This window comes from Giraffa tippelskirchi, chromosome 3, assembly GCF_054371585.1.
Source record: "Giraffa tippelskirchi isolate mGirTip1 chromosome 3, T2T-mGirTip1v1.2.pri, whole genome shotgun sequence".
Classification (NCBI taxonomy): domain Eukaryota; kingdom Metazoa; phylum Chordata; class Mammalia; order Artiodactyla; family Giraffidae; genus Giraffa; species Giraffa tippelskirchi.
In genome coordinates, this window is record NC_137277.1 from 18,199,391 (window position 1) to 18,224,764 (window position 25,374).

Here is a 25,374-nt window from a genome sequence, read left to right on the forward strand (position 1 = left end):
GAACTTCATATAAATGGAAAGTTTTGCAAAATTCATCTATCTTATAGCTGTCTGTAAAGATTGTTCATTCTCATTGCTGCGTGTTGTGTGAATGTAACATTTTGTCTATCCTTGCTGTGGTTGATGGACATTTTGGGTAGTTTCCAGTTTCTTGGCTGTTACAAATAGTACTGCCATGAATATTCTAGAACAAGTATTTTGTACACATTTCTGTGGAATTTCTGTAGAACTACAGATTCATAGTGCATTCCTAGGTTCAGCTTTAACAGACATTCATTGCCATTTCAGTTTTCAGTTCAGTCGCTCAGTCGTGTCCAACTCTTTGTGACCCCATGAATCGCAGCACTCCAGGCCTCCCCGTCCATCACCAACTCCCAGGGCTTACCCAAACCCATGTCCATCGAGTCGGTGATGCCATCCAACCATCTCATCCTCTGTCATCCCCTTCTCTTCCTGTCCCCAATCCTTTCCAGCATTAGAGTCTTTTCCAATGAGTCAACTCTTCGCATGAGGTGGCTAAAGTATTGGAGTTTCAGCTTCAACATCAGTCCTTCCAATGAACACCCAGGACTGATCTCCTTTAGGATGGACTGGTTGGATCTTCTTGCAGTCCAAGGGACTCTCAAGAGTTCTCCAACACTACGGTTCAAAAGCATCAATTCTTCGGTGCTCAGCTTTCTTCACCGTCCAACTCTCACATCCATACATGACCACTGGAAAAACCATAGCCTTGACTGCCATACAGTTTCCCAAAGTGATTTGCACCAATTTATACTTGTACTAGCAATAGTTGGGAGTTTTAATATTGTAGTCAGTTTTACAACGATGTTGTCTCCTGTGTTATCTGTACTTTATTCCTATTTTCACATATTTACAGGGTCTTCACAATTGTCATTTTAACTTTTAAATATTTTTATTTATTTACTTAGCTGCACTGGGTCTTAGTTGCAGCACATGGGATCTTTACTTGCAACATGCAGGATAATTTTAGCTGTGGCATGCAAATTCTTAGTGGCATGTGGGATCTAGTTCCCTGACCAGCGATGGAACCTGGGTTCCCTGAATTGGGAGCACAGAGTCTTCGCCACTGGACCACCAGGGAAGTCCCCACACTTGTAATTTTAAATACGTTTGTAGAGAAGTAACAATGACAGTGGGGAGGGCTTGTGGCTCTCAGGACACAGGCAAGTATAGGGGGAAGATAATTTAAATACCGAGGCCAAGCAGCTAATGAAAATGATTCAAGCTGCTGAGTGGAGAGGAGCTTGAGCCTGGTAGACAGATGCTACTCAGAAGTAACTGCCAGGGGAAAACAGAGGCTCAAAGTGAGTAAAACTTCTGACTTTTTAGAGAGAAGCCAGAAAGACAGATTTTTAAAATTTGGCAACTAATTGACAATTTCGGAAAACGTCCTACTGGCCAAACAAAACACCTGTCAGTGGGCCAGATGCTCAGCCCTCACGTTTGTTTTCAGCCTCTCGACTGGCCATAAGGGCTTGGCTTTCCGTCGGGGGGCGGGGGTGGGGTGGGGTGGGGGGAGGGGTTTGATCTATACCAAGTCATTTCGCTGGTTAAGAGTTGAATTTCCTCTGTGATCAAAAGGGTAAAATAAAAACCCATCCTTCCGTATGGTGATGGTCAATAAGATAATTTAGGAGCACGTTACAAAGTAAAGTACTCCCCCATTTCCTGAGTTCGACTTCCATTGTTATGCATGGACCCCTCCACTTAAATCATTTGAGGAGTTTTCATACTTCTACGGTGCAGTTCAAGGTTCGAGTTACCTATTCATACAAGTTTTTAGAAAGTCCTTTGAAAATGGGATCCTGCCGGAATGCAGAGAGTTAAGAGGAAATGGCCTATTAGGTTCTTGCTAATTCGAGAAGTCCAGGACCTCAAAAGTATCTAGAACAGTAACAGCCAAGCCTCGAAAGAATTACGACCATTAACCCGACGAAGGCCAGTAGGATCTTCGAGTAACTGCAGAGCAGAACCTAGAACCGGGAATCACCGTCTGGTGTTACATCCCCTGGCTTTGGCCGAGCGCAGCACAGAAGACGACTCCGGGGCTCATTGGACCAACCCAGGATACCCAGGTAAGGCGTGTCTTCACGGCGCCGTTAGATGCCCGCTCGAAGTGAGGCAAGGCCGGCCGGGGGCGGTTCCTGTCCCGAGAACCAAGCTGGAGGAATGACCTGCCCCGGAGGCGAAGTCTGCGCCCACCCGGGGTCTAGATTCCTAGCTGGTGGGTCGCTCCTACAGGTGCCGCATCCCGGACCGCTGGGGAGCGCGCAGAGCCGACCGCGGAAAGTTGAACACTCGCGCCGCCGCCCGCCCGCCTCCTCCCACCCCAGCGCCGCTCGCCGCGCGCCCCCCGCTCCCAGGCCGCGGCGGGACGCCCCCGCCCCCATCGCAGCGCGCAGTGCGCAGGCGCCTCCCCCTGGCTCCGGGCGGCGGGAGCGGCTTCGGCCTCGGCCGGAGACTGAGGCGAAGGCGGCGGCGAAAGAGGTGGAGGAGGAGAGACAACGGTGGCGGCGAAGGCGATGGCGACGCGGGGCACATGAGGCGGCGGCCGGCGGGACGGGCCGAGGCCCGGCGGAGGAGGCGGCTCCGGGGGACCCCGCCGGCCGGTGAGGGGCGGCCGTAGGGCCGGCTGAGAGGCAGCGGGCCAGGGGCGGGGCCCGAGGGGAGGCGGGAGAACTTGTGAGGAGGCTGGAGAGGCGTCTGGGGCCCGGCGGAGAGTGCGGCGGCGGGCGAGGGGAGGGAGAGGACGCCACCGAGGGCTTCCCGCCGAGCCCCGAGGGGGTGTCGCGACCCGCTGTCCGCCGCTGTCCCCGGCGCGCCCTCCCCCTTTGTCCCCAGGCGCGCGGTTCCCAAATTGGGAGGGAAAACGGATCGGGGGTGGGCCCGGGCCGCGGAGGTCGCGCCGGGTGGGCGGGGAGCCCGGAGGACCTGGGCGCGCACGTCGGCGGTGCTCGCAACTCCTCGGGCGGTTAGGGGCGCAGGGCCGAGCCTGGGCGCTTCGCGGGCTGGTCTTTGTCTCCGGATGCTCGGCCCCTGACATCTCTCCGGGCGGCGTGCCGTTCGTCTGGCTCTTTCCTCGAACATCCCTGCTGGGACTCCTGTTTCCGTGACTGTTTGCGAGATGGAGTTCGCGGGCTTGGAAGTGAGGGGACCGCCCCTCGGTTAACACGTTTTTTGTTTTTTTTTAAACTTAAAATGATTTTTTTTTTCCCGCTTGGTGAAACTTTGAATGACCGGTATGTTCTGTTGTTGTGTTTTGTTTTGGTTTTTTTTCCCCTTCTGTCTCGAGATTCAAAATTACAGGAAGGCGCTAACGCTGTGATTGTGGCCAGTTGTGTAGTTGGCGGCTGCTGTTGGAGCTTTGAGTTGAAAAGATTTACGTGGTGTGGTTTAGAATTGTTTGTTCTTTTTTTCTTTCTTTTTTTTTGCGACTGTTTCTAAGATTGGGATTACTTTTTCTTTGGGAAATGGGCGGGTTTGATTTACCATTTGAAGGAATTTTTGTTCATTGAGAACCTGCAGTAGTACAGATTTCATTGTGCTCGCGCTTTACTTTGTTAGCATCAAGACTACTTTGTGGGATCGAATAAATCAAGTTACAATAAGTTCTGGATAAGCGTTATCTTGTATGCCTGATTAGTCTAAAAATTATCATACGTTCGTGTTGTATACATGTTCCAGTGAATACATGTGAACGTGTTGTAGAAATCAAACTATATGTGAAAAGGATTTTAATTCCCTTATTAACGGAGTACATTAACATCTGTAGAAAAAAAAAAGACAATGTAATTTAGGAATCAAATCCTTTACCCCAAAAGAGGGCTTTAGGTAGCATTCAGAATAAGAATGCAGAAAAAGAAAACTTAACTCCTGAGCTCCTGACTAAAAGTATGTGAATTGTGATTATGTTTGCTGCATTTGTGTGTGTTTATTTTTTGGATTTTACCATAGTTTTGTGTATTGCAGTTCCTTTGGATTCCCTAAGTGCTATGTAATGGCAGAATTAAAGAAATATGAACTAAGTCTTCTGGGTAAAAGGTAAAAAGCTCTGGTAAACAAGTCTGTGTCTTACTTTTCACCAGATCATTGTGAGCAGAGTGTTGTAGGAAAAGGACATTTTGAAGAGAATGTATGGTAGTTATATGAAATTCTCCTTTTATTATTTGTCCTGATTTATAAAGAATGGTTTGATACTATTTACTAATAAACTATTCTGTCCTTTTCCAAAGCATTTCAAACATCCTTTCCAAATGTCAGTGTTGTTAACTTTTTAGGTCGTGTGAATTTTGAATTGGTTTTCTTTTTTTATATGTTTAGCTGCACTGGGTCTCCCTTGCAGCATGTGGGATGATCTAGTTCCCTGACCAGGTATCCAACCCAGGCCCCCTTCATTGGGAGCTGAGAGTCTTAGCCACTGGACCACCAGGGAAGCCCCTTAAATTGGTTTTCTACTTGTGCTAGCAGGCACAATGCTCTTAAAAAGGAGCAAAGGACTGAGTCACTTTCTGTTCAGTCCATGAAGATAGAATTTAGTTTCAGCCTTTAATTGAAAAGGTTTTAAGAAGTTAACATATTTTTAGCATAATAATCTTATTTATAAATGCTGCTGTCCCTTACTATTTTTATTATTTCATATCTATAAATTAGCCAAAGTGAAAGGATTCTGGGTAGGTCTCTGATTAGCTACTCCTTTCCTCACCACCACCTTCAGGATTCACCTATCAATCATTAATTGGGATCCTAGACTACAAAATAGATAATTAAAATTCAGAGCATCTTTTTCTCAATAAATACCTAGTTTGTTCCATGATTTTATTCATTGCAAAGTGATGAGTTCCAAAAAAGCTGGAACTTTTTTTTTAAGTTCACATTTTGAAGTAAATGAAGTGTTTTGTATTTTGTTTTTTAAATATTAATTTGGATAGTTGAGTGCAGCTGAAAGTGTCATTATTATTTGTGAACTTGTGCTTTTTTGTGTGGCATAGAAGTATGTGTGGCTCCTATCCAAAATACCTAGCAAAAATTTAGGCAACGATAGGATGGAGTTACAATTTTTATTTTCTTTCGGGGACCATTTCTTTGAGAATACATAGAAGATGGGTTTTAGCTGATACCATTAACCTGAAACTTACACATAGAAAAGTTTTGAGCTGTTAATATCAGCAAAGTGTCAGCAGTTGTTTTTCAAGCATATTACTGCAGCTGATGAATTTAGTTTGTGTGGAAATAAGGACCTATTTGGTTAAGTCTGAGCACTGCTATTTTCTACAGCTGTCAAGAATGAATGACCAGTCATCCTGACAGGCATATGATAGAGAACACTTGGGTTTATCATTCAGGTCAATAATGTTGCCCAATGAGTTTTGTTTTTTTTCCCCTGAAGACAAGGATGAGATCTTTATTTCTGTAGAATGAGTAGAACTCTCAGTTAAAGCCTGTTCTGTGAGGCTCTATTGCTGTGACATTAGCAGAATTTGGACAAAAGTGTTCTGGTGCCCGCTTATTCAGTGAAATTCTCTTTTCAGTCGTGTACCTATGGTAAGCACTGAACTAGATGCTGAAGATTCAAAGATGAATGTTATGTGGATTTTGCTTTCAAAATGCTTAAGAGTTTAACACACTAAAAAGGTTTAGCAATCTGGAAATTATGTAAAATCTTTGAAACAAAAAAATGTACAGGATTTCAGAGGTTTTGTTTTTTTCTCTATAGAGATGGAATCAACTCCACATCCTAGTTTCATCTAAATTGTAGTTAAGTCTCAAATAGTCATAAAATTTTTCAACTACATCTTTGAGGGATTTATCAAGTTTGATGGAATTTATTGTTACTTAACCAAGTTACAGCATTCCTTTTGGGAATGTTCAGAGTGAAGTGGGTCTGGACTCTTGACTATTTTTAGGGAATTCCCCTTTACTCATTCTTGGACCTTAGATTCCTAATTGCCCATCTAGAGTAGTTGTTTATTTGGATTTGAAAATTTCCTTCCTGAAATAGTTTCTTCTCTTAGTTTTCTAATTTTCCTTCCCTGTTCTCTGGCTATTCCTTCAGGTCTCCTCCACCCCCACCCAGATCTTTAATTGACGGTCTCTTTTAAGTCTTGGTCCCTAGTCTGCCTCCCTTCTCTAATCTTAACCATTCTGTGCCTTCAGTTACCACATATATTTTGGGGTTTTTTTTTGTTAATAGTTATTTATTTTTATTTATTTGGGTGCACCAAGTCTTAGTTGTGGCATGCAGAATCTTTTAGCTGCAGCATGGGAAACTTCTTAGTTATGGCATGTGGGATCTAGTTCCCTGACCAGGGATCAAACCTGGGCCCCCGCATGGGGAGTGTGGAGTCTTAGCCACTGGACCACCAGGGAAGTCCCACCATATATTTTTAATACAACCAATTTTTTATATATAGTTCAGACCCCTTTTCTGATCCCAGCTGTCTGCTCAGTCAGCATCTCCACCTAGATACTCAGGTAGTTTGAATTGAGTTGCCCAGAGTGAACTCTTGATCTTGGTTCCAAACGTACACCTTCTTTACTGTACCCTGTCCCATTAAGTGGCTCTGTCAACAACTTACTGAAGCCAGATTCTTGCAGTTTTCTTTCCACCTCTAGTTTCCCCATCTTAGTCTTGGCCATCTTTTCCTAAGACAATTATTATAGTCAATTTTAAATGGTCTTTCCTTGTTTTTTCACTCCTGTTTAAATAAAAGTAAAAAATACAGTATCACCAGTACAGTTGAAGTCTTCTGTTTCCTTACCTGATTGATTGCACCTCCTCTCCCCTGACAACCACTGTTGTAGGCCTCCTAACCAGAGGTAATCACCAACCTGAATTTATTATTCTCTTGTGTTTCTTCATACTTTTACTATGTATGTATATACTCCTAAGCAGTGTACTCTCATCTACTCCTCTCACATCAGCTAAAGTTGTCTTTAAAATTGTCTTTAAAAAGCACTTATCTGAAAACTTCTGTTGTTCTCCGTTTAAAGCCTTCAGTCTTCATTTTTAACAGGGTGTGATCTGGCCTTGCTACTTCTCCAGCATCATTTATTTTTACTTGCTTTCTTGTAGTATATGGTCTGGCTATACAGATCTTTTTCCCCCCCTGTTCAGTGAAAGTTCAGAGCTCACCCAACAGCCTTTCTACATGCTGTAGCTAATCTCTCTGCCTGGAAGGCAGCTCTTCATTCTTCAGAACTTGCTTAAATATCACTTCTGCAGAAAAACGTCCACTGTGTGCTGTGCTGTGCTTAGTCCCTCAGTCATGTCCAACTCTTTGCGACCCTATGGACTGTAGCCCTCCAGGCTCCTTGGTCTGTGGAGATTCTCCAGACAAAAATACTGGAGTGGATTGCCATGCCCTCCTCCAGCGGATTTTCCCAACCTCAGGGATTGAATCCAGGTCTCCCAAATTGCAGGTGGATTCTTTACTGTCTGAGCCACCAGGGAAGCCCATATTAGATTAGGACTGTCTTATAGCACCTTGCACTTCCCTTATGTAGGATAGATCACAATTTTAATTAGTTTAATTATTTGTATAGTATCTATTTCATCATTAGACTATACTTTTTTTTTGTCATGCCTCCTGGCTTGAGGAATTTTAGTTCCTTGACCAGGGACTGAACTCAGGCCTCAGCAGTAGAAGTTCAGAGTCCTTCCTAATCACTAGACTGCCAAGGGGTTCCTAGACTATACTTTATATGCCATAAAATCAAGAGATATGTCTGTCTTGGATGGCTGGTATCCCTAGCACCTAGCTCGTAGTTCATTTATGTATTCAACAATTATTTGGATGTTTACTAATTTCTTCTTTATTTGTAGTTACTGGTGGTAATGAAGTAACTTCTGTCAGTTTTTGTTCTAACTAGAAGTTTTATTATTATATTATTTTTTTGCATTTTTGGTCTTATATGCCAATACAGTGCTAGGTTTTTAGTGAATACTTACTGATGTAAACTTACTTGTATCCATGGCCTGATCAGTCTTAAGCGATTTTAATAAACCAAAATACTATGATCACCTATGATGTAATATACATAGTGGAGACTCTTGCCTCGCAGGAAGATAACCACAGCTAGGCTTAGGCAGGCTGTCAGATGGAATAAAGAAATTGAAGATTAGTTTTTTCTTTTTTTAAAAACATATTTTATTTATTTATTTGACTGTACCAGGTCTTAGTTGCAGCATGCAAGATCGTTAGTTGCAACACGCGAAATCTAGTTCCCTCACCAGGGATGTAACCTGGCGCTTTGTATTGGGAACTTGGAGTCCCGGCCACTGGGACCACCAGGGAAGTCTTGAAGATTAGTTTTGGTTGTTTTTTTTTTTTTTTTACATAGTTTACCTAGTTCTGATTTTATTTTCTTCCCATTTGCTGGACCAAGAGTCAGTATAAATAATGTCCTAAGAAACTTGGACATATTATGCAATTATACATTAAGGCTGGCATTGATAGTTCTGTACTACACAAGCTGGAATCAAGATTGCCGGGAGAAATACCAATAACCTCAGATATGCAGATGACACCACCCTTATGGCAGAAAGTGAAGAAGAACTAAAGAGCCTCTTGATGAAAGTGAAAGAGGAGAGTGAAAAAGTTGGCTTAAAGCTCAACATTCAGAAAACTAAGATCATGGCATCTGGTCCCATCACTTCATGGGGAGTAGATGGGGAAACAGTGGAAACAGTGTCAGACTTTATTTTTGGGGGCTCCAAAATCACTGCAGATGGTGATTGCAGCAATGAAATGAAAAGACGCTTACTCCTTGGAAGGAAGGTTATGACCAACCTAGATAGCATATTTAAAAGCAGAGACATTATGTTGCCAACTAAGGTCCGTCTAGTCAAGGCTATGGTTTTTCCAGTGGTCATGTATGGATGTGAGAGTTGGATGGTGAAGAAAGCTGAGCACCAAAGAATTGATGCTTTTGAAGTGTGGTGTTGGAGAAGACTCTTGAGAGTCCCTTGGACTGCAAGGAGATCTGACCAGTCCATCCTAAAGGAGATCAGTCCTGGGTGTTCATTAGAAGGACTGATGTTGAAGCTGAAACTCCAATACTTTGGCCACCTCATGCGAAGGGTTGACTCATTGGAAAAGACCCTAATGCTGGGAAGGATTGGGGGCAGGAGGGGAAGGGGACGACAGAGGATGAGATGGTTGGATGGCATCACCGACTTGATGGACATGGGTTTGGGTAAACTCCGGGAGTTGGTGATGGACAGGGAGGCCTGGCGTGCTGCAATTCACAGGGTCGCAAAGAGTCGGACACGACTGAGCGACTGAACTGAACTGATTTCGCTTCACTGAATTAAAACAAAATTTTTTTAAATAGGTAATTACATAGTACAAAATCAAAGGTGTGAGAGGATTTACACTGAAAAACAAGCCTTCCTCTGTTCTCTTCTCAGTTACTTAGATTTCTTTCTGCTGAAGTAATTACTGTTTGCTTTTTTTGCATGTGAATTCTTTCAGAGTTATCCATACACTCAGTATCCCCCAAAATAGCATACTCTACACACTGTTCTGTATCTTGCATTTTTCACTCATATATCTTAGTTTGTTTCATATTATTACCGATACAGCTGACTTTTTTTTCACTACTAGATGTGCTGTAATTTGTTTACTGAGTCTCTTACTGATAGCCTTTACATTGTTTCCAGCCTGTTACCAACAGTAGTGCAGTGAATATTCTTGTGCAATATTTTGTATATCTGAACATTTCATTAGATAAATTGAGCACTGGAATTGCTTGCTGGATCAGAAAGTATGTGCATTTTCAATTTTGATGGATATTCCACCTTGTCTTTTATAGAAGCTTACCGTTTTACCCCACTTCTAGTAAAGCACAAAGAATGGTTATTTGTGGGCTTCTCTGGTGGCTCAGTCGGTAAAGAATCCGCCTACAATTCGGGACACCTGGGTTCAATCCCTGGGTTGGGACGATCCCCTGGAGGAGGGCATGGCAACCCACTCCAGTATTCTTGCCTGGAGAATCCCCATGGACAGAGGAGCCTGGCTGGCTACAGTCCACGGGGTCACGAAGAATCAGACACGACTGAGTGACTGAGCATGCACACACCTTATCAGTGATCTGTTATCAATTTAAAATTTTTTTCCAATTGGACAGGTGAAAAGTAGTATATTGGTACAGTTTTAATTGTAAATCCTAATTACAAGTGATATTGAAAATTTTTCATGCCATATTATTAAAAGCCATTTATATTTCTTCTGAGAATTGTCTTTTCATTGCAGATTTTTTTTTTAATTGAAGTGTAGTTGATTTACAATGTTGTGTTAGTTTCTAGTGTACAGCAGAGGGATTCAGGTATGTATATTTATGTGTGTTCTTTTTCAGATACTTTTTCATTATGGTTTATCATAGGATATTGAATATAGTTCCTTGTGCTGTACAGTAGGACCTTGCTATTTATCTGTTTTATATATAGTAGTCAGTATCTGCTAATCCGAAACTCCTAATTTATCTCCCCTCCCTTTTCCCCTTCGGTAAGCATAAGTTTGTTTTCTGTGTCTGCATTGCATATTTCTATTGAGGTTTTTTTTTTTTTAAATTATCTGTTGGAGCTCTTTATGTGTTAGACAAGTTAGCCTTTTCTTTTAAGAATTGCAAATAATTTTAAGCATTTAGTATATCTTTTGAGTTCTGTATAGTATTTTCTAGCTTTCTAGAATTTATATTTAATATAATTTGTCAATTCTTTCATTTGACGTCTAAGATGTGTTTCATTTTAGAAAAGTCTTCACTACTTAGCTTATTAAGAAAAATGTTCATTTCATCTAGCTTATTGCTTTGCTTTTAATTTTAAACCTTTGATCTATTTGGAACCTAAAAATCCAATTTTTATGTTCAATTTTTTCTAGATAGCTACCTATAGTAGTTCAATATCATTTATTGAATGTTCCATATTTTTCCTGTTAGTTTGAAATGCCACCTGTATCATACATTTTCTCAGATGTATTTAGGTCTTCTGAGCTTTATTCTGTTCCAGTCTTCTAATCATTTTGTCAATTCCACCTTTTAAAGTTATTATAACTTCATAGTATATATCTAGAGAAGCTTGTGTGCCCTTGTTTCTCTTTCTGAAATTTCCCAACCATTCTTACTATTTAATTTTACACATTAAATTTAGAATTAGTCTGGTTCCAGAGAAATTCTACTGGTATTTTTAGAAATCAAGATTGAAATAAATTTAGATTAATTTAAGAACTAATATTTTTATGATTGCTCTTGTATCCAAGAACACATAATGCTTCAAGTCTGTAAAGTATTTTAAGCATTTAAGTCTTTCTTGTTACTTGGTAGTATTCCTTGGTAGTATGTTTCTTGTGAAGCTTATTCCTCAGTATTTCATGTATCTGTTGCTATTTTAAGTGGAATCTTTAGTTATATAACTTGTATATCACTGTCAGTTTTTTCAGTGACCCTCTGTTTGGTCTTAAAACTAAATACTAAATTCACATAGTATAGGAGAAAGTTCATTAGGTCTTGAATTGTGTTTTAGGCTTTATAGCTAACTTGTTGGGTGACCTTAAGCAAGTCATTATGATCTTTAGTATTCTCTTTAGTAAAATATGGGTATTAATCTCATACTCTGGCACTGGTGCCAGTGCAGAAGACAGAAGAGTCACGGGTTCGATCCCTGAGTTGGAAAGATCCCCTGGAGGAGGGCATGGCAACCCACTCCAGTACTCTTGCCTGGAGAATCCCACGGACAGAGGAGCCTGGCGGGCTGCAGTCCATGGGATCGCAGAGAGTGGGAAGCAACTTAGCACACATGTACATCCTCAGTATTCAGAGTGAAAGCTTTGTATTTATTATAGGTTGAGCAATTCAAGCAGATGTGCACTTCTCAGATTTACTTGGAAAGGAAAGCTTTTATTTTTGAGTTTGGAAAAACTAGTAGAAATTGGCAGAATGTCTCAGTTCTTACTGAATCGTGTGTCTGAAGCCATTGTCGCCTATCATACTTAAGGGTGGGAATGGAAAATATGTTTATGATTTGAGGTATATCCTGGGAGGAAAATTATGTATATGTAGCTTGAATAGATTTATTTTGGTTGCCAGTTAATTATGGTTATTAGTTCAGGGAGAAATTTAAAGTGACCTTAGCATTTTGAACCCCAGGTAGAATGCTCTTAGTAGTTAGAAGCTTTAGTTTCTACTGCTTTTTATTTATTTTGCCTCAGAAAACTTTTTTGCCTTTTGGTTCAAACTTACATACATGTCCAAGTATAGTTTCTTTCTTTTTTTTTTTAAAGCTATGATAACTCTGCTGTGATATATTCTCCTAATTAATTTGACCGTGCTGGGTCTTGGTCAGGGACTGCTCTTGGTTGCTGCGCCAGGGCTTCTCACTGTGGTGACTTCCCTTGCTGCGGAGCACCGGCTCTAGGCGTGTAGGCATCAGTAGTTGTGGAGCATGGGCTTTGTTTCCCTGAGGCATGTGGAGTCTTCCCAAACCATGGATGGAATCCGTGTCCCCCGCATTGGCAGGCTGATGCCTATCCACCGTACCGCCAGGGAAGTACTAGTGTAGTGTTTTTTTCTTAGGCACTCAGGCTTACTTGCTCTGTGGCATGTGGGATCTTCTTGGATCAGGGATTGAACCCATGTCTCCTGCATTGGCAGGTGAATTCTTCACCAGTGAGCCACCAGGGACGTCCCCCCAGTGTAGTTTCTTGAGATAGGAAAATGGAGATGAGATCGGTGCTCAGAATAGCTCCCTTAGCAAAGCCTTAAAGTAACAGGTTATTTTGGTTTTAAAAACTCCATTTAGGGCAGTATATTAACATTCAGTGCCTTCTCTCAGGAGATAAATCTTTTGCGTTTGCACTGAGTCTCATGGGCACATTCTTATCCCAACAGAAGAATCCTTGATGTGAAGTGATTAGGACAGAAAGTATGAGTTTTGTAACATTTTCACATGCCAAACAAACATTTAATAGAATTCATAATGGACACTGGGACGTTTTTGGTGGCTGTTTTAATAATCATTTTCTCAAATAGAGGTAGCTCCAATTATTCAGTATCAGACACTCATAACCAGCAGGTAGCAATGGCACAGTGCCAACAACTATGTGTTTCAAGGAAGTATTGAGGATGTTAATTTTCTGTGTTGCTTCTGGACCACTTTGGAGTGTGTCTCTAAAGAAATGAGAAGAGCAGCATTATGATGCTAACTGCTATATAAGATAGGTCAGAGTACTAATAACTTTTGATATATTCTTACAAATTAAGAATTACCCTGTTGTCTCATCATCCTATATTGTGCTCTAGGGTGAAATTTTATGTAAGTTCTTTCCTGGTTCCATTTATGCAGGAGCAGTGTAGTAATTGTATCAAAGATTCTATGAGATAGTTAACTTTTCTGTGATATAGTCATTATTTAATTAGGTCCTTATGAATGTAAAATATGTATGTATGCAAATATTATGGAATTTGTACCCTGACCTATTTTTTAAATTTCTCTTGGGGCTTTTGTTGCATACGAAAGCTTTGTCAGCTTCATTATTACATGTTTATTGTAGAAAATACTGAAAAGCAAATAAAACGGAAATCATCAAATACCCATCCATATTTCCATTCAGATATATTATATTGTGAATTTTTTTTTGTTTGATTTTTTTGTTTCTCTACTACATATGAGCATTTTCCCACACAATGAAACATTTTTAAAAAACAGATCGCAAATTGGCAGGCTTTATTCAGCTAATAAGGTATCTGACTCAGTATTACTTAAATATTTATTTTTCTTATTAGTTGCCAACATGAAAAAAGGAAAAAAAAGGAGACAGGTGGAAGTGCAGATTGATAAACCCCCTTAGGAAAAGAACTAATCTACTAAGGTTGACATATGTGGACCACACAACTCGCAATTCTGGGTCTAGGCATTCAACAGAAACATACATACATTCACGGGAAGACACATTTGGTATGTTCACAGTAGCATTATGCATAATAGCTTCAAACTGGAAGCTACTCAAATGCCCATCAGTGGTAGAATGGATAGATTGTGATATATACACACAAAGGCGAAATAATAAAGCAAAGAAAAGGAATACCCCAATGTTCATCACAGCACTGTTTATAATAGCCAGGACATGGAAGCAACCTAGATGTCCATCAGCAGACGAGTGGATAAGAAAGCTGTGATACATATACACAATGGAATATTACTCAGCCATTAAAAAGAATACATTTGAATCAGTTCTAATGAGGTGGATGAAACTGGAGCCTATTATACAGAGTGAAGTAAGCCAGAAAGAAAAACACCAATACAGCATACTAACACATATATATGGAATTTAGAAAGATGGTAACGATAACCCTGTATGCGAGACAGCAAAAGAGACACAGATGTATGGAACAGTCTTTTGGACTCTATGGGAGAGGGCAAGGGTGGGATGATATGGGAGAATGGCATTGAAACATGTATATTATCATATGTGAAATGAATCACCAGTCCAGGTTCAATGCATGATACAGGGTGCTCGGGGCTGGTGCACTGGGATGACCCAGAGGGATGGAATGGGGAGGGAGGTGGGAGGGGGGTTCTGGATGGGGAACACATGTATACCCATGGCAGATTCATGTCAGTGTATGGCAAAACCAGTACAATATTGTAAAGTAAAAAAATTTAAAACATAAAATAAATAAAAAGAAAATGAGTAGACTAGAACTAGATGCAACAAGATTGGTGACTCTCAGCAGATGTTGAATCAAACACAAAAGTGTATTCCTTATGATTCTGATATAAGAGAGTTCATTCTGTGAGTCCATTTATGTAAAGGTCAAGGATAGGTTAAACCAATGAGTCTCAGTGTGGTATAATATTGTTTCCCAAGGGGCATTTGGCAGTGTCTGGAGACATCTTTGATTGTCACAACTGGAAGAGGCCAGGGACGCTGCAATCCATTCTGCAATGCATAGGACTATTTCCCACAACAAAATATTACCCAGTCTGTCAATAATGATGATTTCTCTTAGGTAGGAAGGGGGCATAATTATGGTTGGTAATGCTTTGTTCTTGATTTCAGTGCTGGTTACATGGTTATGTGAAAATTCATTGAGCTGCACAGTTCTGTTTGTGTACCTTTCTGTGCTTCCCTGGTAGCTCAGTTGGTAAAGAATCTGCCTGCAATGCAGGAGACCCCGGTTTGATTCCTGGGTCGGAAAGAGCCACTGGCGAAAGGATAGGCTATCCACTCCAGTATTCGTGGGCTTCCCTTGTGGCTCAGCTGGTAAAGAATCCACCTGCATTGGGGGAGACCTGGGTTCAATCCCTGGGTTGGGAAGACCCCCTGGAGAAGGGAAAGGCTACCTACTCCAGTATTCTGGCCTGGAGAATTCCATGGACTATATATAGTCTGTGGAGTTGCAAAGAGGCAGACACGACTGAGAGACTTTCACTTTCACCTTTCTGTAGGTATTTTATACTTCAATCAAAAAATTATCCCCAAATCAGGCTTCACATAAAAATCCAGGTTAAAGACTTATTTTGAAAGCTGTGACAATCTGATGACTCCAAAGGTTGGAGCTGATAAGCAGTAGCCCCTTTAGTTGGTCCTTGTGTTGTCCAGGCCCCACTGTTCTGTTTCAGTTACTTGTATCACTTACTGGTATCTAGACATATAGAAAATGTCTTAAATGGCTTTTCTGAGGTATAATTCACACACTGTACAGTTCACCTGTTTAAAATATACTTTAGTATTTTTAGTAGACTCACTGGATTGTGTAGCCTTCACCACAGTTTAATTTTAGGATATTTTCATTCCCTTCAAAAGAAACCCTGTACCTGTTACCAGTTACTCGCTACTCCTCTGCATCCTTCTCAGTCCTAGGCAACCACTAATCTACTTTTTGTCCCTGTATAGTTGTATGAATTTTGTAATCTCTGTCCTAAAACAAGATTTTTGGAAGGACTGATGTTGAAGCTGAAACTCCAATACTTTGGCCACCTGATGCGAAGAACTGACTCATTGGAAAAGACCCTGATGCTGGGAAAGATTGAAGGCAGGAGGAGAAGGGGATGACAGAGGATGAGATGGTTGGATGGCATCACTGACTCAGTGGACCTGAATTTGGGTAAAGTCTGGGAGTTGTTGATGGACAAGGAGGCCTGGTGTGCTGCAGTCCATGGGGTCACAAAGAGACACGACTGAGCAACTGAACTAAAAACAAGATTTATAACGGCTGTGCAGTATTTCCTCATAGAGATTATATCATAAATTACATAAAATTCTTCTTTTATTGGGCATTTATTTAAGGTAAATTACTAGATGTGGTGTTACTGATTAAAGGACATAAAACACTTTAAAATTTCTGGTAAATATTACCATAATACCTTCCAACAAGTTGTACCAGTCCAGCCTCACCATCACTGTATGATAATGTTTTTTGCAAATTTTGTATTGTGACCCTAGTCATATCAGAAATGTTATATGTTTATTTTTATTTTTCCCAGACATGTCATTTTCCTAGACTGTTTGTTGTTCATTTGATTTGACCTAAGCTTTAAGCTGTTTTGGACCAGTGTACCAATACTGTCCTTTTTTACATGAAGACAGTACCACTTATGATGCACTCTGAATGAACACATTATCCCAGGTTCCTCAGACTTCTCCAGCTGGTTCCTCAAGGTTCTTGCATTCAAATAGAATGGCTTTTTGCCAGCACAAATTGACACTTCAACCCACAATGGTGTATTTTGTTTCCTTGTTAGTTAATAGGGCCAAGATACTTTCTCTCCTTTATTTTATAATTTGACTTACAACAAATTTTAAATATTTGTTTTTTAAATATGGTTCACAGCCAAGAGCTCTTTGAAAATCACATTGTTTTCCTGTTTGTAATACATAGATTAAAGCTGCCATAATGGTTTTGCTGAGAAATTGTCACTAGCTAGTTATTAAATATCTATTATCACTCATGCAGAATTAACTTCCATTTAAAATGTTCCGGTTAAACAAAACTTCATTGTAAACCCTTTAATTGATTCCTTGTGTCTGCACATAAAGCAGTCTCATTCAGGAGTGTGAATCACTAGCACAGTTCTTAGTGGATCACTCAGCTCATAATCTGGGAGGCCCAGATAGTTAATACTGGAGAATCATGATGAGTCAATATGGAGATTTTTCAGTTTAGTCCAACCACAGATTTTCTGGGATGACGGTTTGGAAAACGCCTTTTTGAAAATTTGATGTCTTAATATTGTTCAATTTCACTGCTTCTTTCCTGTCCCTGGAGTTCTGAATTCCACATAATTTATTGGTTGTTTTGTGAAAAGTGCTCTGCCTGAGTTGATTTTCATCAACTGTTAATGGAAAGGACCTTAGTAATGATCAGATATAATATTTTTCACTTAATTCACAAATGAAAAAGTGGAAAGAAATATTTATTCCTGAAGTGCCTGTTATAGAATCTCTTGGCTCTCAGGTTACTGCTTACTCTCAGTTTAATAAAAGTCAAGGTTAGAATCACTTTTCTAAAATATTAGTTCATCCTGGATTTTTGTTTAGAAAAGGAATTAAGATTTTTAAGTGAAAGTGAAAGTGTTAGTCGCTCAGTCGTGTCCGACTCTGTGATCCCATGGTCTGTAGCCCACCAGGCTCCTCTGTCTATGGGATTCTCCAGGCAAGAATACTGGGGTGGGTAGCCATTCCCTTCTCCAGGGGATTTTCCCAACTCAGGGATCGAACCCGGAGAGCCACTAGAGAAGCCCAAGTTTTTTTTAATTAGAAGGAGATTAGGACTCCCCTGGTGATCCAGTGGCTAAGACTCTGCACTCCCAACACAGGGGGCTCCAGGTTCGATCCCTGGTCAGGGAGCTAGATCCCACATGCCCCAATTAAGACCCAGATCAGTTAAATAAATATTTAAAAAAAAAAAAAAAGATTAAAACTTGGCTCTGACCCAACTTGATTGTGCATTTACAAAACATTTAAAATAGTACCACTTATTTTAATTCCTTAAATTTCCTAGTTATTTCAGTTTAGTGAGCATTTAAAAATTGACAAGGGAAAAGTTACATACTTTTTTAGTTCATCTAAATCCCCTGGGAGCTTTTTTCCCCCCTCTACATGAGTCTGTGAGAAACTTTTCCAAAGAAATATATAAAATTGATATTTTTGGATTAACGGTGTTTTTGTGGCCAACATTATAGTAAAGAGATTGTAATGGAAAAAATGAGTCAGATAAACTGGAAAGTAAAGCATTTCCCTGTAGAGTCACTGTGCTATAAAAATGTTTAAACTTTAACAAATGATTCCAGTTATTTCTTCTAGTCTTTTGTTGTATAGCATATATAACACTAAATACCTCTTTTTTTTAATATATATATATATATATATAATATATATATATGTAATTTATTTATTTATTTATTTGGCTGCACCAAGTCTTAGTTGTGGCATGCTGTCTTTAGTTGTGGCATATGGAATCTAGTCCCCTGGACAGGTATTGAACCTGGGCCCCCTGCATTGGGAGCTTGGACCCAATTAGCCACTGGACCACCAGGGATGTTCGTAAATACCTCTTGAATACAACTGTAGTTTTATTAAGTGTTTGTAATTTCTTATGAACTATTAATACTTTATTGCAAGCTTCTTGATGGTAGTAAATGCTAATTGCGTGAGTGAATTTTAGTTGGTTTTTTTTTTTTCACTTTTTTCATTGTGGTAAAATATCCTTAACATGAAATTTATCATAGGTCTGTAGCATTAAGAACATTTACATTGTTGTGCAGTAATCATCTACATCTGTCTTCAGAACTTTATCTTCCCAACTGAAACTCACTTCCCATTAAATGCTAACTCCCCATTCCTCCCAGCCCCTGGCAATCACCAGTCTACTTTCTCTGTCGATGAATTTGACTATTTGGGGGCCCTTTTGTGAGTAGAAACGTGTGATATTTGTCCTCTTGTGACTGACTTCTTTCACTTAGACGACTGTCTCCAAGGTTGACCAGCATTGCAGCATGTGTCAGAATTTCCTTCCTTTTAAGGCTGAATAACATTGTGCGTATATACCATATTTTGTTTATTTATGTGTTAGTGGATACTGTGTTGCTTCTGCCTTTTGGCTATTGTGAATGATACACTGTGAACATGGGTGTACAAATATTTGTTTGCATCCCTGCTTTCATTTCTTTTAGGTAGACATCCAGAAGTAGAATTTCTGGATCATATGATACTTCTGTATATAATATATTGAGAAAATCATGACCATAACGTTTTCTGCAGCAGCTGCACCATTTTACATTCCCAGCAGTGCACAACAGTGATTCCAGTTTCTCCATAACCTTTTCAGCTCTTGTTTCATTTTTTTTAATAGTACACATCCTTTTGGGTATGAAATGGTACCTCACTATGCATTTTTTGTCTCATTTGCATTTCCCTAATGCCAGTGGTCATGTATGGATGTGAGAGTTGGACAGTGAAGAAGGCTGAGCGCCGAAGAATTGATGCTTTTGAGCTGTGGTGTTGGAGAAGACTCTTGAGAGTCCCTTGGACTGCAAGGAGATCCAACCAGTCCCTACTAAAGAAGATCAGTCCTGGGTGTTCATTGGAAGGACTGATGTTGAAGCTGAAACTCCAATACTTTGGCCACCTCATGCGAAGAGTTGACTCATTGGAAAAGACCCTAATGCTGGGAAAGATTGGGGGCAGGAGGAGAAGGGGATGACAGAGGATGAGATGGTTGGATGGCATCACCGACTCGATGGACATGGGTTTGGGTAAACTGCGGGAGTTGGTGATGGACAGGGATGCCTAGCGTACTGCGATTCATGGGGTCGCAAAGAGTCGGACACGACTGAGCGACTGAACTGAACTGAATGATTAATGACAGTTTAAAACTTCTTATAATTTAAACACAGATTAACCCAAGCCGTTTTTGTTTAAAAATGCATTCGAATCATTGGTGAGGGAGTTAGGAAAACAACATTCTCGTATCCTTGATAGTGGAAATATAAACAGGTACTGGCTTTTTCGAGGGGTCATTTGGTAATACATATGAAAAATTTTTGGAGAGATAGTATATTTTAAAAAACTGACTTTTTCTTAATAACACACAAAGTTTTTCACAATTTGTACAACTTGGTACAAATTTCTTCTATACAAAGAAATTCTTTTATAAATTTATCCTAAATGTGTAATTGGAGATGTGCTTCCCTTTAGCTCAGATGGTAAAGAATCTGCCTGGCATGCAGGAGACCTTGCTCAGTCCCTGGGTCAGGAAGATTCCCTGGAGAAGGAAATGGCAACCCACTCCAGAATTCTTCCCTGGAGAATTCCATGGACAGAGGAGCCTAACCGGCTATAGTCCATGGGTTCACAAAGAGTCGGACACGACAAAGCGACTAACACACACACACAGTTTTAAGTATTATCATAAATCTTTGTAAACAACTTAAATGTTTAACCGTAGATGTGTTAAATTGTGATTCATTACACCTGGGAGTGGGAATTGGGTAAGTAGGACCTGGGAATCGGCATTTTCAGCAAGCACTCTGGATAATTCTGATGAAGGTGGTCTGTGGACCACATTTGAGGAACATTTACTCATCATTACTTAAGATGCGTTACTTTCAGGTTTCACGGTGTGCTAAGCCCCTCTGCAGACTGGTCTTGGACCTCCCTGTTCAGCCTTCTCTGCAGCTACTTCTCAAACATCCTCCGTCATGTTCCAGTCTAAGAGCCTTGTGCCACTTTTCATTCTCATCATGTTCTCCATCCACCTTGCCCCTACCTCCCACCCCAGCTGCCTGGTGAAACCATACCCATTCTTCAGAGACCCACTTGTCTTCTGCAGTAAGCTTAAACTTTTTTTTCTGGCTTTATTGCAGTATAATTGATAGCTTATACTTTTTAATCTATAGGAATTAGTCTCTTTTCCTTCTCTGAGTATTTTCCACATTTTGTACTTCTATTCCATTCATTGTATTCTACCTTGAAATGATTGTGTTAGTGGACAATGGACATATTTTATATTTTCTGCCTCCTATAAATCGATTTAGATCTTCTGTTAAATGTAACACACGTATATTGAGTTATATATGAGGGCTCAGAATTTTTAGAAGCATGGACTTTCCTCTCAAGAAACTAATATTGCAGCAGAAGAAACTGATACCACTAGCCTCAGTTTACTAGATTAAGCCCTGATATTGGTGGAATAAAAATTTATTATGGACTTTCTGAGGAGGAGATTAAATGAGGAGATCTAGAAAACTTGAAGTGACCTTTAGGCTAGATCCTAAAGGATAAAAAATTTTTCCCAAGTAGGAAATTGTGGAAAGACCATATAAAGTAGAGGGAAATCAATGAGCAGAGATTCAAATTTATTAAATCATTCAGTTAATAGTTTTTCTAAATGCCACGGTTACAAGAACAAAGTCTTGATTTGATTGAGGTGACAGATGATGAACAAGTTAACAAATTAGTGTTTGCGGTAGTGTTGAGTGCTCTGAAGGAAAACAGACAGGGCGACGGTGTAGAGAGGATGAAGGATTTTATTTAAGTTTTTTTAACTTTAAAAAGTTTACAAAAGATTTATTTAAAAATCTCAAGCAGACTTTATTCTCTAGGGCATGGAATGTTTTTTGGGGTGTTTTCTTCAAAAAGACAATATATTCCTTTGGTTCAAAAAATAAGACTATAAAAAGATATGTAATAAAACTCTTGATTCTATCCCATCCCTCTTTGTCTCCTCCTCCACTTTTATTAGTTAAAAAGAAAAGGTATCCTTGTGTTTCCTTATAGAAATCTAAGCAAAAAACACAGATTTTTTTTTCTCTTTATAGAAAAGATGTATACATATATACACTTATATACTTTGCTGTTTTCACTATTTAAATGTCTTGAATATCTCTGTACAAGGAGAGCATTTCTGTGTTTTACAGCCACGTGGTATTCTGTTGTGTAAATAGGCCATGGTGCGTTTAACTGTTCCCTTGACAGTGGACATTGAGTTACATAGAAACAGTGTTCTACTTTGAGCATTCCCAAAAGTGAGGTTACTGGGTCAAAGGATACAGATTCATTTATAATTTTGACAGGTACTAGCAAATTGCCCTCCCATCAGCAGTATTTGAAAAGGTCTGTTTTTCCATAACCTCTCCCACTTCAGGATTTTTGCCAGTGTGATAGAATTGTGTCTCAGAGTAGTTTATTATTGAGATATAATTTATATACCCTAAAATTCATCCTTTTAAAGTATACAATTCGTGGTTTTAGTATATTCACAAGGTTTTGTAACCACTACCATTGTCTTAATTACACACATTTTCATTATCCCCAAAAGATAACGTATACCCATTAACAGTCACAGTCCATTTCCTATAGACCCTGAAGTGAAGCTCAGTCGTGTCCAACTCTTTGTGACCCCATGAACTATACAGTGCATGAAATTCTCTAGGCTAGAATACTGGAATGGGTAGCCTTTCCCTTCTCCAGGGGATATTCCTAATCCAGGGATCAAACCCAGGTCTCCTGCATTGCAGGTGGATTCTTTACCAGCTGAGCCACAAGGGAAGCCCATAGGCCCTAACAACCACTAACTAACCTGTCTCTGTTGATTTGCTTATTCTGGATAGTTCATATAAATGGAATCATACACTTGGTGGCTTTTGTGTCAGACTTCTTTCACTTAGCATTATGTTTTCAAGGTTCATCCATGTTGTGTTTTTTAAGGGGAATTGGTGTTTTTCTTTCTGTGAAATGTCTGTTTTGAACTCTTCATATACTAGAGGTTAGCTCTTTGTGTATAAAAGAATTACTGAAACCTCTTTCTCCAGTTCACTGTTTTTCAGTATTTAAATTGTTTTTTCTTTTAACTGTGGAGACACTTCTTATTTTTTTGTACTCAGATTCATCGTTTCTTCTCATGTCCAGAGTTATAACAGATATTAACTATGTTTTATTCTAATACTTTAAAAAATCCATCTTGGCCCCACTGGTTTGAGGGCCCACTTTCATTAGTAGCTTTTCAGCAAAGGAGTAACACATCCATTTTAGAGAGAATTCTAGTGGAGATGCAGGAAAAAGGCTAAAGAAGGGAGAAGGTAGAGTGGGTATTCATTTATATCCTTTCAGGACTTTTTTTTTTTTACATTTTTGTTTTTCTTCTAGGATTTTGTAATACATAAATTTTATTTGTTTTCACAGTATTGGGATAATATTGTTCTGAGCCCTATATTTCCAGTTAATACATCAGGGACATTTTTATTGAACAGATATTTATTGTGAGGGACTTCCTCAGTGGTGCAGTGGTAAAGAATCTGCCTGCCAGTGCAGGAGACTTAAGAGACATGGATTCAATCCCTGGGTAACTCTGGGTCAGAAAGATCCCCTGGAGTAGGAAATGGCAACCCACTCCAGTATTTTTATCTGGAAAATTCCATGGATAGAGGGTCCTGGTGGGCTACAGTCCATGGGGTCACAAAGAGTCAGACACGACTTAGCGAACAGGACTTAGTGACTGAGCATGCACGCACAATTTATTGAAAACCTACTACCTTTTGTCAGGCTGTGGGGTTTTAGGTATTGGGGATAAAATAACAAAAGCCTGCCTTCAGGGAGTTTGCCTTCTATAAACAAATTGTAAAATAAAAATTATGTGAGGGCTAAATGCTATAAAGAAAAATTAAAGAGACTGGAGAATGAGAGGTGTTATTTTAGAGGAAAGTGGCCTGAGGAAAGTCATTAGGGAGATGATGACTTTTGAGCTGACTTGAATGAAGTGAGAGTGTGTTCTGCTAATATCTATGAAATTAAATAGTTCAAAGCAGTGAAAATAACAAGTACAGTAATCTTGAGGCAAAAGTATGGCATGACTGGTATGAACAGAGGATTGTGAGGATGTAGGTATTCCGTATTCAGAGTAAGCAAGAGGAAGAACGGAAGGTGAAGCGACCAGCTGTGTGATAAAGGGTGCCATAGACTGTGGGAAAGATTTGGGGTTTTTTTCCTGAGAGAATTTTGAGCAGAAGAGAGACATGATCTGACTTGTTTTCTAAGAGCTTTACTCTGGTTGCTTTTTGGAGAAGAGACTTGGAGGGTTAAGAGGATAAGCTCAGGGATCAATTAGAAGACTCTTGCTTTTATAGTAATCTTGGCTAGAGATGGTGAGTTGGATCAGTGTGATAGTGATGGAGACTGAAAAAAGTGGTTGGACTGTGGATATATATTTTGAAGATAGAACTGACAAGATTTGCTGATAGCTTGGCTATGGAGTGATGTTGTCTTGAAAGGTTTGGCCTTAAAAACGTCATGAATGGCAAAACTACTTACTGAGTTTGGAAAAACTGCAGACAGAGTAAAAATAACTCTTTGGAGGAGGGGAGGATTGGTTTGGGGTATGTTAAGTTTCAGGTGCCTATTAGACATCCAAGAGATGTAGAGCAGCAGTTGAATTTCAAGTCTGAAATTTCAGGGAGATGTTGGGGCAAATGGGACATTGTTTACAGCTTGAATTCTGGTGAAGGAATCAACAAAGAGTGCTGAAAAGGATAGGCTAATAAGATAGAACAAATATCGAGATATGTATTCAGAAGTTTGGAAAGGAGAATTGAGACAAATAGAAACTGAAAAATAATAGCCAGGAGAGTTTGATATCAAGCTGGCCAATGCCTCCCTGCACCCCACTACAGGCAACTGCTGCTGTGCTTTATGTCATTATAGATTAGTTTGCGTTTTCTAGAATTTTTATAAATGGAATCATACAGTGGGTTTTTTTTTTTGCCTGACTTTGAGATTCATCCATGTTACACATATCAGTAGTTTATTGCTGAGTGGTATTCCATTGTATGAATATACCACAAATTTGTTTATTTATCAACCTGATGATAGACATTTGTGTTGTTTCCAGTTTTTGACTATTATAGATAAAATGTTGTGAACATTTATGTTCAAGTCCTTTTATAGACATAGGGTTTTACTTCTTGCCTAGGATCAGACTGGCTGGATCATACATAGTTGATACATGTTTGCATGTGCATACTAAGTCACTTCAGTCATGTCCAACTCTTTGCAACCCTGTGGACTACAGCCCACTAGGCTCCTCTGTCCATGGATTTCTCCAGGCAAGAATACTGGAGTGGGTTGCCATGCCCTCCTCCAGGGGATCTTCCCCACCTAAGGATTGAACCTGTGTCTCTTATGTCTCTTACATTGGCAGGCAGATTCTTTACAGCAAGCTCCACTGCCACACTCTTTTGCAAAATGACCAGTGTTTTAGAGTACCAGCTTCTCCACATCCTCACCAACGCTGGGCACAGTCATTCCTACCTAGTGAATGTCTTTTTTTTTTTTCTACCTAGTGAATGTCTTTTTTTTTTTT

General features: G+C 39.8%; 1 protein-coding gene across 3 annotated transcripts in view; it reads left to right on the forward strand.

Annotated features, from left to right (window-relative positions):
• The first annotated feature begins 1,453 nt into the window (after positions 1 to 1,453).
• Positions 1,454 to 25,374, forward strand: part of GJC1 (gap junction protein gamma 1) — a 34,487-nt gene continuing 10,566 nt past the window's right edge. Inside the window, exon 1 of one of the 3 annotated variants that reach the window (XM_081577141.1) lies at positions 1,454 to 2,096. The gene's annotated coding sequence lies outside the window, so the exon portion shown is untranslated. Of the gene's footprint in view, positions 2,097 to 2,448; positions 2,631 to 2,693; positions 3,261 to 25,374 lie in introns of those variants that run through there. The other 2 variants (XM_081577139.1, XM_081577140.1) reach the window with 2 other exon arrangements.